Raw genomic sequence first — 13,880 nt, 5'->3', positions numbered from 1 at the left:
ACATAAGAATGCATGAAAAAGAAAAGAAAAAGAAACCATAAATAAGTAAGCTAAAAGAAAGATAGAGAAGAAAGAAACATAAATAAATGCAATAATGAAAGAGTAGATGGGAGGAAGAAAAGAACCTTGATGAAGAAGATGAAGAAGGAAAGAAGAAAGTAGTAAAAAGTAAGAAAGAATAAGGAAGAAGAAAGAAAGAAGGAAGAAATAATTAGGATTGGGGGAGAGGAGGTTTGAAATCAGGCGCTGAAGTGGATAAATTGTGCGTCGCATGCGACGCGTACGCGTGCATCACGCATACGCATGCGTTGTGCAAAGTTCAGGCGATGCGTACGCGTGATATGGATTGTGCGATTGGCGCGAAGGCAGCCTCGCGCGCGCACAACTCTCTGTTTGATACGCACATGTGCCAAAATTGTGTACGACGCGTGCACGTCAGAGACGTGCACGCGGGGATGGCCTTAGTGGGAAAACGACGTGTACGCGTCAGGGACGCGTAGGCGTGATAGGGATTGTGCTCCCAGCACAGTTCCAGCCCCACACCATTATAACTCTCTGGCCATACACCCATTTACGCCGATTTGCAGGGTGATGCATACGCGTGAGGGACGCTTACGCGTGGACTGGTGAAACACAAGCGACGCGTACGCATGAGGGACGCGTACGCGTGAGGGACGCATACGTGTGGACTTGCTTGTGTGCCAGGCACACTACCAGCACTACTCCTGCCTAACTCTCTGTTCAATTTTTTTATTTTTCACGCACACACATATAATGTGTACGCGTCAGCGACGCTTGCGCGTCGTGTGCTCTTTTTTTTATGTGGTATGCAGAATGCAGAATGTTGATGAATATGCAGAATCTATGAATGTCTATTATGAAAAACAAAAGAAAATAAAACTAGTAATGAAAAAGGAACAATCATACCATGGTAGGTTGTCTCCCACCTAGCACTTTGCTTTTACGTCCTTAAGTTGGACGGTCCACAAGCTCAATCTACTTCTGTTGGTGGGTCTTCCAAGAGGAAGACCTCTAGCTCTTTACTGTCCTTCATCTTCTCACCATGATATAGCTTTAAGCAATATCCATTGACCTTGATGAATTTGGAGCTTGAAGGATGACTCAGGTGAAAGACTCCGTATGGCTCTGCCTTTTTTACCCTGTAGGGGCCTTCCCATCTTGAACGCAGCTTGCCTGGCATGAGTCTCAACCTTGAGTTGTAAAGGAGAACTAGCTCCTCAGGTCTGAAATACCTCCTCTTGATGTGCTTGTCATGTACAGCCTTCACTCTCTCTCTGTATAGTCTGGAGTTGTCACATGCTTCGAGTCGAAGGTTCTCCAGTTCTGCTAGTTGCAGCTTCCTTTCAGCACCAGACTTCTCAAATCCCATGTTGCATTCCCTTATAGCCCAGAAAGCCTTGTGTTCTACCTCCACTGGGAGGTGACAAGCCTTGCCATAGACTAGGCAGAAGGGACTCATCCCTATGGGTGTCTTGTACGCTGTCCGATATGCCCAAAGCGCATCTACAAGCCTGGTGCTCCAGTCCTTCCTATGAGGCTTGAATATCTTCTCCAGTATGTGATTTATCTCTCTGTTAGACACCTTAGCTTGTCCATTGGTCTGGGGATGGTAAGCTGCTACTATCTTGTGAACAATCCCATGCTTCTTCACTAATCCTACAAATCTCCTATTACAAAAGTGAGTGCCTCAATCACTCACGATTGCTCGTGGTGATCTAAAGCGACAGATAATATGGTTTCTAACAAAAGAGACAACAGTTTTAGCATCATCAGTACCGGAAGGAATTGCTTTCACCCATTTAGAGACATAATCTACAGCTACCAATATATATAGGAAACCACTAGAGTTTGGGAATGGACCCATGAAGTTAATGCCACAAACATAAAAAATTTCACAGAACAGTATAAGCTGTTAGGGCATCTCATCCCTCTTGGATATATTACCAAATCTTTGGCATGGGGAACAAGATTTACAGAAGGCAGTAGCATCCTTAAAAAGAGTGGGCCATCAGAATCCACAGTCTAAAATTTTTCTAGCTATTCTTTGATGACCAAAATGTCCACCACTCTCAGAGGAGTGGCAGGCCTCTAAAATTGACTGGAATTCTGATTGAGGCACATACCTTCTAATTATCTGGTCAGCACCATACCTCACTAAATATGGGTCATCCCATATATAATATTTGGAATCCCTTTTCAGCTTGTCCCTTTGATGCTTAGTAAAATTAGGAGGGAAAGTGTGACTAACTAGATAATTAGCTATGGGAGCATACCAAGGGACTACTTCAAATATTGCGTGCAAGCTGTCAAATGGAAAAGCATCATTAATAGGAGGGGAGTCATCCTTGATGTGCTCAAGGCGACTCAAGTGGTCTGCCACTAAATTCTGGGAACCCCTCCTATCCTTAATTTCTAAATCAAATTCTTGCAGCAGCAATATCCAACGTATCAACCTTGGTTTAGACTCTTTTTTAGCTAATAAATATTTTAGAGCTTCATGGTCTGAGTACACTACCACCTTAGTACCAAGTAAATAGGCTCAGAATTTATCCAGAGCAAAAACAATAGCCAGAAGCTCTTTTTCAGTGGTTGTGTAATTAGACTGAACAGCGTCTAAGGTCTTAGAAGCATAAGCAATTATGAAAGGATCCTTACCTTTGCGCTGAGCCAGCGCCGTTCCTACTGCATGGTTGGAGGCATCACACATAATCTCAAAAGGTTGGCTCCAGTTTGGTCCTCTCACAATCGAAGCTTGAGTCAAGGCGATCTTCAGCTTATCAAACATAATCATGCAGTCCTCACTCAGCTCGAACTCAACATCCTTCTTTAGTAGTCTGGATAAAGGTAATGCTACCTTACTGAAGTCCTTGATATATCTCCGGTAGAAACCTGCATAACCAAAGAACGAACGGACTTCCCTCACAGAGGAGGGGTAAGGTAAACTAGAAATCACATCTACCTTTGCTGGATCTACAGAAATACCAGTATTAGAAATAACATGTCCTAGAATAATACCCTGTTTAACCATAAAATGATACTTTTCAAAATTTAATACAAAGTTTGAACTAACACACCTGTCTAATACTCTAGCTAAATTATCCAAGCAAAGGTTAAATGAATCACCATATACGCTAAAATCATCCATGAAAACTTTCATATAGCTCTCAATAAGATCAGAGAAAATGCTCATCATGCACCTTCGGAAGGTAGCCGGTGCATTACATAAGCCAAAAGGCATCCTCTTGTATGCATACGTTCCAAAGGAACATGTAAAAGTAGTCTTCTCCTTATCCTCAGGAGCTATATGAATTTGAAAATAGCCTGTATAACCATCTAAAAAGAAGTAATGTGATTTACCTAACAGGCGATCAAGCATCTGACCAATAAATGGTAGGGGTAATGATCCTTGCGGGTAGCCTGGTTGAGGCACCTGTAATCAATGCAAACTCTCCATAAATTCTGCACTCTAGTTGCAATGAGCTCTCCATGCTCACTCTTCATTATTGTGACTCCAGACTTCTTGGGCACCACTTGTACTGGGCTAACCCATTCACTATCTGAGATGGGGTAGATGATATCAGCTGCAAGCAATCTGGTCACTTCCTTCTTGACAACCTCCAAGATGGTGGGGTTCAGTCTTCTTTGAGGTTGGCAGACAGGCCTTGCTCCCTCTTCTAGAAATATCCTCTGCTCACAAACTTGAGGGCTGATGCCTACTATATCCGCCAAGCTCCACCCAATTGCTTTCTTGTGTCATCTCAACACACTAAGCAACTGCTCCTCCTGTTGGAAAGTAAGTTCCTTTGCAATGATGACTGGGAGCTTCTGATTTTCCTCAAGGTAAACATACTTGAGGTGGGGTGGAAGGGGCTTTAACTCCATTTTCTACTCATGGCTGGGCACTTGATGCACGAAAAACTTGTCTCTCAACAAATCTCCCTTCGACAAGTGTACCGAATTGTCATCAAGTAAAACTCACAATAGAGTGAGGTCGAATCCCATAGAGATTAACGGATTAAGCAATCAATGGTTAATTGATTATCCTAGTTAGACGAATCATAATGGAGTGATAAATAACAAGGAAATGGAAATTGACAGAAAAGTAAAGAAAGCAATAAAGTGCAGAAAAGTAAAATGACAAGAAAAGTAAATGTAAGAACTAAAAATAAAATGAATATTGGGATCAAGAGATATTGCAATCCTCAGGATCATGTTCATTCTCATCTCTTCCTCAATCAATGCACTCATTGATCTCCTTGGCAATCTTAAGTGATTGAATTACAATTTCTTGTAATTCAATCTCTCAAATCTTGATCAATAGCCAATTCCTTGGTCAATTGCTCATGAGAAGAGATGAAGTATGGTCACTAATTATACCACATGCATTTGCCAAATCAAGTGTTGAGAGGATTATAGTCACATATCCATCCAAACCCAATTTGGTCCAGCATGATAAAGCATTTCTAGCTTGATCTCTTCATTCCTCTTCCAAGGTTCAGAAGAGATCCAAGTATGAATAGCTTCTTTTCCAAGATAACTACCCAATTGGATGAAGACCGAAAGCTTTCAAGTAAAATCAAGAGAAAAGAAAGAAGAAGAAGAATAAAAACTACAATTGATCCATTGAATCACAATAGAGCTCTCTAACTTAATGTAAAGAGTTAGTTGATCATTGCTCTACCAAAATAGAAAAGAAAGAAATTGCAGAAAAGTAAAGATGAAGATTGAAACTGAAAATAAAACTTCAAAATTCATAAATGAAAAGTACAAAGAAAGAAAAGGAAAAGTGTGTGAGGGAAGGGAGTCCGAAGACCCCTCTTCCATCCCTCAATTCCCCAATTTCCAGACTTCTCGAGTATCTTTTCAATGTAAAGACTAAGGCCTTTATATAGGATCTCCTAAATAATAAAATGAAATTAAAAGCAAATTACAATTAAATGAAAATTCCTATTCTAGATGCTTCTTGTGGTCTTGATTTGTTGACAATTGTGGGCTTGCTTGCTTGAGCATTGAAGTGGACTTGAGAGAGAAGTGGGTCAAGTTGAGGTCCAGGTGCTAAAGTTAGTGCTAAAGTTAGCCACACTAACGCTACAAGTGTGGCGTTAGTGCTAAAGTTATTGTGGCTAACGTTGCACTTGCTGCCCAGTTGGTGTTTTTGGGGCTTAAAAGATGCCTCTTGTTTGTACTCCAATTTTATGCCCACTATAGTGTATTATATATCGTTGGAAATCTTTGAATGTCAGCTTTCTAACACAACTGGAATCACCTCAATTGGACCTCTGTAGCTCAAGTTATGCTCCTTTGAAGTGGACATGGTCGCTGGCATAGTTGCCAGCGTTAATGGAAAACTTGAATGCCAATAACGCTAGCGATCAGGGCTTCATTATTGCCAGTTTCTGAAGCTCAAACTTAGTGTCCACCCCATACTATTATATATTGTTGGAAAGCCCTGGGTGTCTACTTTCCAATGCCTTTGGAAGCGCATCATTTGGAGCTCTACAACTCGAGTTATACTTCTTGGAAGGTGAAGAGGTCAGTTGGCCTTAATACAGGTTGATACCATGTTCATCATTGCACTTTCGGGGCAGGTTTTCTCCCTCAAATTTAGTGTCAACCATGTAGTGCCATATATGCTTGGAAAGCTCTGGAATCCTACTTTCCAATGCCACTAGAATCACCTCATTTGGAGCTTTGTGGCTCAAGTTATGCGTGTTTGAAGAAGGCATGGTCAGGCTGCCAGGTGCCACGTTAACTTCCACGTTAACTAAGTTAACGTGGGAGTTAACGTGGCTCATAGTGGCTTGTGTGGCTCATTCCAACGTTAGTGACAATGTTGGGTGTCACTAACATTGGCGATCACCTCCCTTCTTCACGTTAGCTTCCACGTTAACTAGGTTAACGTGGGAGTTAACGTGGCTTATTGGGGCTTGTGTGGGTTCCTTCCAACGTTAGTGACAATGTTTGGTGTCACTAACGTTGTCGACCACCTTGTTTCTTCACGTTAGCTTCCACGTTAACTAGGTTAACGTGGGAGTTAACGTGGCTTATTGTGACTTGGCCAACGTTAGTGATAAAGTTGAATGTCACTAACGTTGGCTTCCCCTTTACTTCTTAACGTTAGAGGCCACGTTAACTAAGTTAACGTGGCAACTAACGTGGCCACTTATGAGCTTGGTCCAACGTTAGTGATAATGTTAAGTGTCACTAACGTTGGCTCCATTTCCTTTCTTCAAAGTTAATGCCACTAACTTTTCTCACTAACGTTGTGGCTTTCCTTCCTTCCACGTTAGTGCCCACGTTAGTGTAACTAACGTGGCTCTTCTCTTCTTCTTTTGGCCTGAAATCAATCAAACAAAGTGCATCAAAGTCTTGCTCTTAATCATGGGATCATGCATCATCCAATTTATCATATAATTCATGCAAAATTCTCATGAAATCATGTAAAGTGCACAATGTATGCTTGAATCAAGATGTAAGTCACTATCTACCCAAAACTAGCTTATTTCCTAAGAAAATACATGAAACTACCTTAAAAACAGTAAAGAAAAGGTCAGTGAAACTGGCCAAAATGCCCTGGCATCACAACACCAAACTTAAAGCTTGCTTGTCCCTAGGCAAGTACTGGAACAAGAGAATGATGAATGGAATGCCAAGAGAAATGAGTCATTCTTGTGGAAGTCATGTCCCTGGTTTTATGGTGGTTTCATGCATAGCAACTTAGGTTCATTCCTGGCTTTCAGACCTTTATCATGTCCTAGAATACTCACTGTGATTGCATCCCATGAGACTTTTATTCATTGATCCTTTTGTTGTCATTTCAGGGCTTATTTTTGTTCTTAAGCTAAGTGTTCTATAAGGGGGCAACTCTTTAAAATAAGCTTTCAGCCAACACTCCCGAACCAGTTGGTTCAAGGTGCTAGGTGTTGAAGCACCCCTAAGGACTTACTTGCTCAAGTCTCTCCCCCATACATACACACCACAGGCATATAGTTTATTTATTTTCTTTTCTTGAGACCTTGGTGTCCAGCACCTCTTTGGGTTACTAAATGCTCTGTAGTGAAGGTTACTCTTGATAGTGGACTTTCAGCTGATAATCTCGGGTTAGTTAACCCAAGTTACCAAGTGATAAAGCACCCCAAAGAGCTTATTCGTCCAAGTAGATCCTTCACACAGGAGCACCACAGACACATGCTTCAAGATTAAAACCATTGGTGCCTAGCCTTATTGCTTACTCTTTTTTTTCTTTTATTTTTCAACCTTTATTATTCTTTCCCTTTTTCTTATTAGGATCTTCTTATTTAGCTAGTCATGGGGTGTGTTCAAAGCATATGATTCAGGACAGATAGTTGTCTTCCCACCTTGTGGTTGAACCAACTTAGCTAACTTATGACCACACCACAAACTCAGGAACTTACTCCATAGTATGAACTCTACTCTGGTCTTTTATAAAACACTCATTCTCTTTTCATTTGATTCAAAAGGGATAAGCATACTAGTAAGCAAAGTAAGGATGCAGTAATGACATTCAGACTAGAAAACACAGCCTTAATCAATAAAAAGTTTAAAAGACAGAATTGACATGCTTATTCACAAGGAGAAAGCACACATACATACAAAGAACATAGAAGACAATCATGCAAATTAAAGTGCTGGAAATAAGTAAGAGGAGAAAGGAACTTTACCACCTTGTATTTTATCTTCCTTATTGTTGCCCTTTTTCTCCTATTCTTCCCCTTCCCACACCAGACATAGAATGATTGCTTATACTCAAGCAACAATTAAAACAGTGGTGATGGAGTTTATGATGGATCATGAATGTCTTAAAATAAAGTGTGAGTATGCATGTGTCTCAGCAAGCAAGATTATGGATCACAACAAACGCACAAGAAGTAAAACAGAGACAATGTGATTGCATTAATAAGTGGTGTTGGCATGGTACTTTGCTTGAAAGTTAAGTGGCAACACCAAACTTAGTGTGCCACTGTCAATTTAGACTGTTGCAAGTACCCAGTGAAGATTGGAAATCAAATTGTTGCATGGCAACACCAAACTTAGAGTGCAATCATATGCTAAATTATTGAAAGTAAACTAAGCAAAGCAAGAAAATGTTACCTACGGTTGGGTTACCTCCCAACAAGCGCTCTTTTAATGTCATTAGCTTGACATGTTGTTCACAACTTTCTTCCTCTTCTTCCAGTTTGTTAAGAGGAATGACCTCAAGAGGAAAGAGGAGCTAGTTAATGCCCCTTGTTTTGAGTGCCTCTCCCCAGCAAGCCTTCTTCTATTGTTAGCTTGAGCAAACTTGCTTGTTGGGGTAGGGGTGGGATGGCTTTTGGTTGACCTTTTCTTCTTCATGAATATTGTCCTTCTTTTCTTGGTCAACATCCTTTTGTTAGAGTTCATGTTGATTGCCTTTACCACCTTGATTTCAGAATTTGGGTATTGTATGATGGGTGGAGCATCCTCTTCATCAAGAGCTTCTTGAATTGGTGGTTCACTGAACTCACCCTCTATGCAACTCTCTGTTTCATTCGAGTGTGGGCTCCCTTGATTGACTTCCTCCTTTTTTCTTGACCTTTGAATAAACTCCTCTGTTTCTGGAGAGAGTGAAGTGGTCTCTCTTTGTGATCTCAGCTCTTCAATGAATTGTTCTTCAGAATAGAGTTGTGCATTCTGTCTCAATTTTTCTTTATGGTCTCTTTCTGCTATTTTCTCCTCTTCGATTGTTTTTATTATTTCTTCAAGGAGGAGTTCTATCCTAGTGAGTCTCTCCTCTATTCTACTTTTTTTGCATTCTTCAATGATGAGTTCCACCCTAGCAAGTTTATCTAAAGGAGGTTGGGTAGATTATAATGGTTGGGCGGGGTTGGCTTGTGAATGGCATTGGATGTTTTGTGGTTGTGTGTTCTGAAAGTGGTATGACTCTTGTGGGTAGTGGATTGAGTTTTGTGGATGGTGAAATGAATTGTATGGATTTGGGATAGACTTTTGTGCTGAGGCATACTCAAATGATGAAGAATTTAGGCATGTAAAACTTGGAGGTGAGGTTGTATAATTGAGAGGTGATGGCTCTTGATGAATGGGGTATAAATGAGTGAAATCTCTTTGATTATGATCTTCCCAGCCACAACTTGAGTAGTGATTAATTTCACCAAAATATGGACCATTTTGTGGCTCTGGAAAGTACCCCATTTCATGTTCTTGATACTCCCACCCACCAGGAGCATAGTAAAGTGAATCATTATGTGGTGGTGGAGAGTTTTCCATGAAATTTGATTGACCTAAATATGATGGGTGCTCCTTTTTTTCCTGCAAAAAGCTCTGTCTCAAACAATAATCGCCAAAAGAAATTGGAATCTCCATTGTCACAGATTAGGAAATTCCCAGTGAGGCAATATCACAAACAGTTGGTTAGCGAAAGAAAATAAAGAAACAAAAGAAAACAAAGACAAAAGAAAAGTGTCTAATCTAGTAAATCAATCAACCGGTAGTTTGTTAATCATGATTAATCCCCGGCAACGGCGCCATAAACTTGATGCACGGAAAACTTGTCTCTCAACAAATCTCCCTTCGGCAAGTGTACTGAATTGTCGTCAAGTAAAACTCACAATAGAGTGAGGTCAAATCCCACAGAGATTAACGAATTAAGCAATCAATGGTTAATTGATTATTCTAGTTAGACGAATCATAATGGAGTGATAAGTAACAAGGAAATGGAAATTGACAGAAAAGTAAAGAAAGCAATAAAGTGCAGAAAAGTAAAATGACAAGAAAAGTAAATGTAAGAACTAAAAATAAAATGAATATTGGGATCAAGAGATATTGCAATCCTCCGGATCATGTTCATTCTCATCTCTTCCTCAATCAATGCACTCATTGATCTCCTTGGCAATCTTAAGTGATTGAATTACAATTTCTTGTAATTCAATCTCTCAAATCTTGATCAATAGCCAATTCCTTGGTCAATTGCTCATGAGAAGAGATGAAGTATGGTCACTGATTATACCACATGCATTTCCCAAATCAAGTGTTGAGAGGATTATAGTCACATATCCATCCAAATCCAATTTGGTCCAGCATGAGAAAGCATTTCTAGCTTGATCTCTTCATTCCTCTTCCAAGGTTCAGAAGAGATCCAAGTATGAATAGCTTCTTTTCCAAGATAACTAACCAATTGGATGAAGACCGAAATCTTTCAAGTAAAATCAAGAGAAAAAAAAGAAGAATAAGAATAAGAACTACAATTGATCCATTAAATCACAATAGAGCTCTCTAACCCAATGTAAAGAGTTAGTTGATCATTGCTCTACCAAAATAGAAAAGAAAGAAAGTGCAGAAAAGTTAAGATGAAGATTGAAACTGAAAATAAAACTTCAAAATTCATAAATGAAAAGTACAAAGAAAGAAAAGGAAAAGTGTGTGAGGGAAGGGAGTCCGAAGACCCCTTTTCCATCCCTCAATTCCCCAATTTCCAGACTTCCCGAGTATCTTTTCAATGTAAAGACTAAGGCCTTTACATAGGCTCTCCTAAATTACAAAATGAAATTAAAAGCAAATTACAATTAAATGAAAATTCCTATTCTAGATGCTTCTTGTGGTCTTGATTGGTTGACAATTGTGGGCTTGCTTGCTTGAGCTTTGAAGTGGACTTGAGAGAGAAGTGGGTCAAGTTGAGGTCCAGGTGCTAAAGTTAGTGCTAAAGTTAGCCACACTAACGCTACAAGTGTGGCGTTAGTGCTAAAGTTATTGTGGCTAACGTTGCACTTGCTGCCCAGTTGGTGTTTTTGGGGCTTAAAATATGCCTCTTGTTTGTGCTTCAATTTCATGCCCACTATAGAGTATTATATATCGTTGGAAATCTCTGAATGTCAGCTTTCTAACGCAACTGGAATCACCTCAATTGGACCTCTGTAGCTCAAGTTATGCTCCTTTGAAGTGGACATGGTCGCTGGCATAGTTGCCAGCGTTAATGGAAAACTTGAGTGCCAATAACGCTAGCGATCAGGGCTTCATTATTGCCAGTTTCTGAAGCTCAAACTTAGTGTCCACCCCATACTATTATATATTGTTGGAAAACCCTGGGTGTCTACTTTTCAATTCCTTTGTAAGCGCATCATTTGGAGCTCTACAACTCGAGTTATACTTCTTGGAAGGTGAAGAGGTCAGTTGGCCTTAATACAGGTTGATACCATGTTCATCATTGCACTTTCGGGGCAGGTTTTCTCCCTCAAATTTAGTGTCAACCATGTAGTGCCATATATGCTTGGAAAGCTCTGGAATCCTACTTTCCAATGCCACTAGAATCACCTCATTTGAAGCTTTGTGGCTCAAGTTATGCGTGTTTGAAGAAGGCATGGTCAGGCTGCCAAGTGCCACGTTAACTTCCACGTTAACTAAGTTAAAGTTAACGTGGGAGTTAACGTGGCTCATAGTGGCTTGTGTGGCTCATTCCAATGTTAGTGACAATGTTGGGTGTCACTAACATTGGCGATCACCTCCCTTCTTCACGTTAGCTTCCACGTTAACTAGGTTAACGTGGGAGTTAATGTGGCTTATTGTGACTTGGCCAACGTTAGTGATAAAGTTGAATGTCACTAACGTTGGCTTCCCCTTTACTTCTTAACGTTAGAGGCCACGTTAACTAAGTTAATGTGGCAACTAACGTGGCCACTTATGAGCTTGGTCCAACGTTAGTGATAATGTTAAGTGTCACTAACGTTGGCTCCATTTCCTTTCTTCAAAGTTAATGCCACTAACTTTTCTCACTAACGTTGTGGCTTTCCTTCCTTCCACGTTAGTGCCCACGTTAGTGTAACTAACGTAGCCACTAACGTGGCTCTTCTCTTCTTCTTTTGGCCTGAAATCAATCAAACAAAGTGCATCAAAGTCTTGCTCTTAATCATGGGATCATGCATCATCCAATTTATCATATAATTCATGCAAAATTCTCATGAAATCATGTAAAGTGCACAATGTATGCTTGAATCAAGATGTAAGTGACTATCTACCTAAAACGAGCTTATTTCCTAAGAAAATACATGAAACTACCTTAAAAACTGTAAAGAAAAGGTCAGTGAAACTGGCCAAAATGCCCTGGCATCAGCACTTGATCATCTGGAACTAGTGATAATGACAAAGTGTCCTCATTGTGTTCAGAGGGTTTCCCCACACTTAGACCTTGCTCCATGTGCAACTCTTCTACTTCTTCTTGGTGAACTGAAGCTACAGTATCATCAATGATGTCGCACTGGAAGTGGGAATGATCTTCCGACGGGTGCTTCATAGCTTCATCCAGGTTGAAGCTCACTGCTCTAGCATCTATCTCGAAAGAGTAAGTTCTTGAAAAGGCATCTAATTTGAACTTTGAAGTCTTCAGGAATGGCCTTCCAAGAAGGATGGATGATGGTCTTCCTGAGTCATTAGGGGGCATCTCCAAAATATAGAAGTCAATAGGAAATGTGAGCCCCTTAATGCTCACCAGCACGTCTTTAGCAATTCCAACCACTATGATTATGCTTTTATCTGCCAAAACAAAATGAGCTGCTGACCTTTTTAAGGGAGGGAGCCTCAAAGCATCATATACAAACAATGGCATAATGCTAACACATGCACCTAAGTCACACATACAGTCAGAAAATATTACACCCTTAATGGTACCCGTAACCATACATGGCCCCGGATCCCCACATTTCTCTGGTATGGCACCCACTAAAGCAGATATTGAGCTACCTAAGGGAATGGTTTCTAAATCCTATATTCTATCCTTATGCATGCATAAATCCTTTAAAAATTTTGTATATTTAGGTACTTGGTGAATGGCATCAAAAAGTGGAATGGTTACCTCAACCTTTTTGAAGATTTCTACCATCTTGGGGTCGAGCTCCATCTGCTTTCTGGACTTCCTAGCAAGGTGTGGAAAGGGGATAGGGATGGCGTCTCTTGCAGCTTCAGCTTCCTTTGGGGAGCTATTCTCTGGTTGATTTGCTTCTTCTTCAACCATGTCTTGTACTTCATCCTCCACTTCAGCATCTTCTACCTCAACAACATCTTTAACTTGAATGTTCTCCTTTGAGCTTGGCTCCTCATGATTCCTCTCTTGCAGTGTAGTCCCAGACCTCAAAGTAATGGTATTGATGCCACCTTTGGGGTTGGGTATGGGTTGAGAAGAAATTGCACTGGAGCTTGAAGGTTGATTATTGGAGGTAATTAGTAAATCCATTCGGGAGATGAGAGATTGTATGGTGGACTTAAGACCATTTATGGAAGAGTTAATTAAATTCTGAATGTCTTATTGCCCTTGCTTTATAGTACAAAGCATCTCATCATTAGAAAAAGAAGGGGGGTAAGTGATTTGAGGGGCTTGCTGTTGGTTGTTCTGAGGCGCTTGGGACTGCCTTTAGTGAGGTACTCTGTAAGGCTGGTTTTGGGTCTGCTGTTGATAGGGAGGATTTTGCTGATACCAGTTTTGCTGATTGTTATTATTATTCCACCTCTGATTTCCCTGGTTGTCTCTACCTCCTCTATTATAGTTGTCCCTCCATCCTTGGTTGGAGTCATCTCTGCATCCCTAGTTGGAATTATCTCTCCATCCCTGGTTGGAGTTGTCTTGCCAACCTTGATTGAAGTTTCCACCTTGGTTGTGATTGCCGCCTTGTTGATTGTATCCTTGATTCGGGCGGTCATAGAAATTATGAGTAGCTGCCAAGGTGTTGTCTTCTTGTTGGAGCTGCGGACACTCATCAGTGTAACGAGTATAATTGGCACATATTCCGCATACTCTTTGAGGAACCAATTGTTGACTCTGTTGTGATGGGGAGGCTGAGGTTGTTGTTGATTCAGCTGTAGCTGCTTCAACATAT

The sequence above is a fragment of the Arachis ipaensis genome, chromosome B9, assembly GCF_059453495.1.
Source record: "Arachis ipaensis isolate K30076 ecotype BB chromosome B9, ASM5945349v1, whole genome shotgun sequence".
In the NCBI taxonomy this organism is placed as follows: domain Eukaryota; kingdom Viridiplantae; phylum Streptophyta; class Magnoliopsida; order Fabales; family Fabaceae; genus Arachis; species Arachis ipaensis.
The sequence above is the reverse complement of the archived record's forward strand: the minus strand, read 5'-3'. Positions refer to the sequence as shown.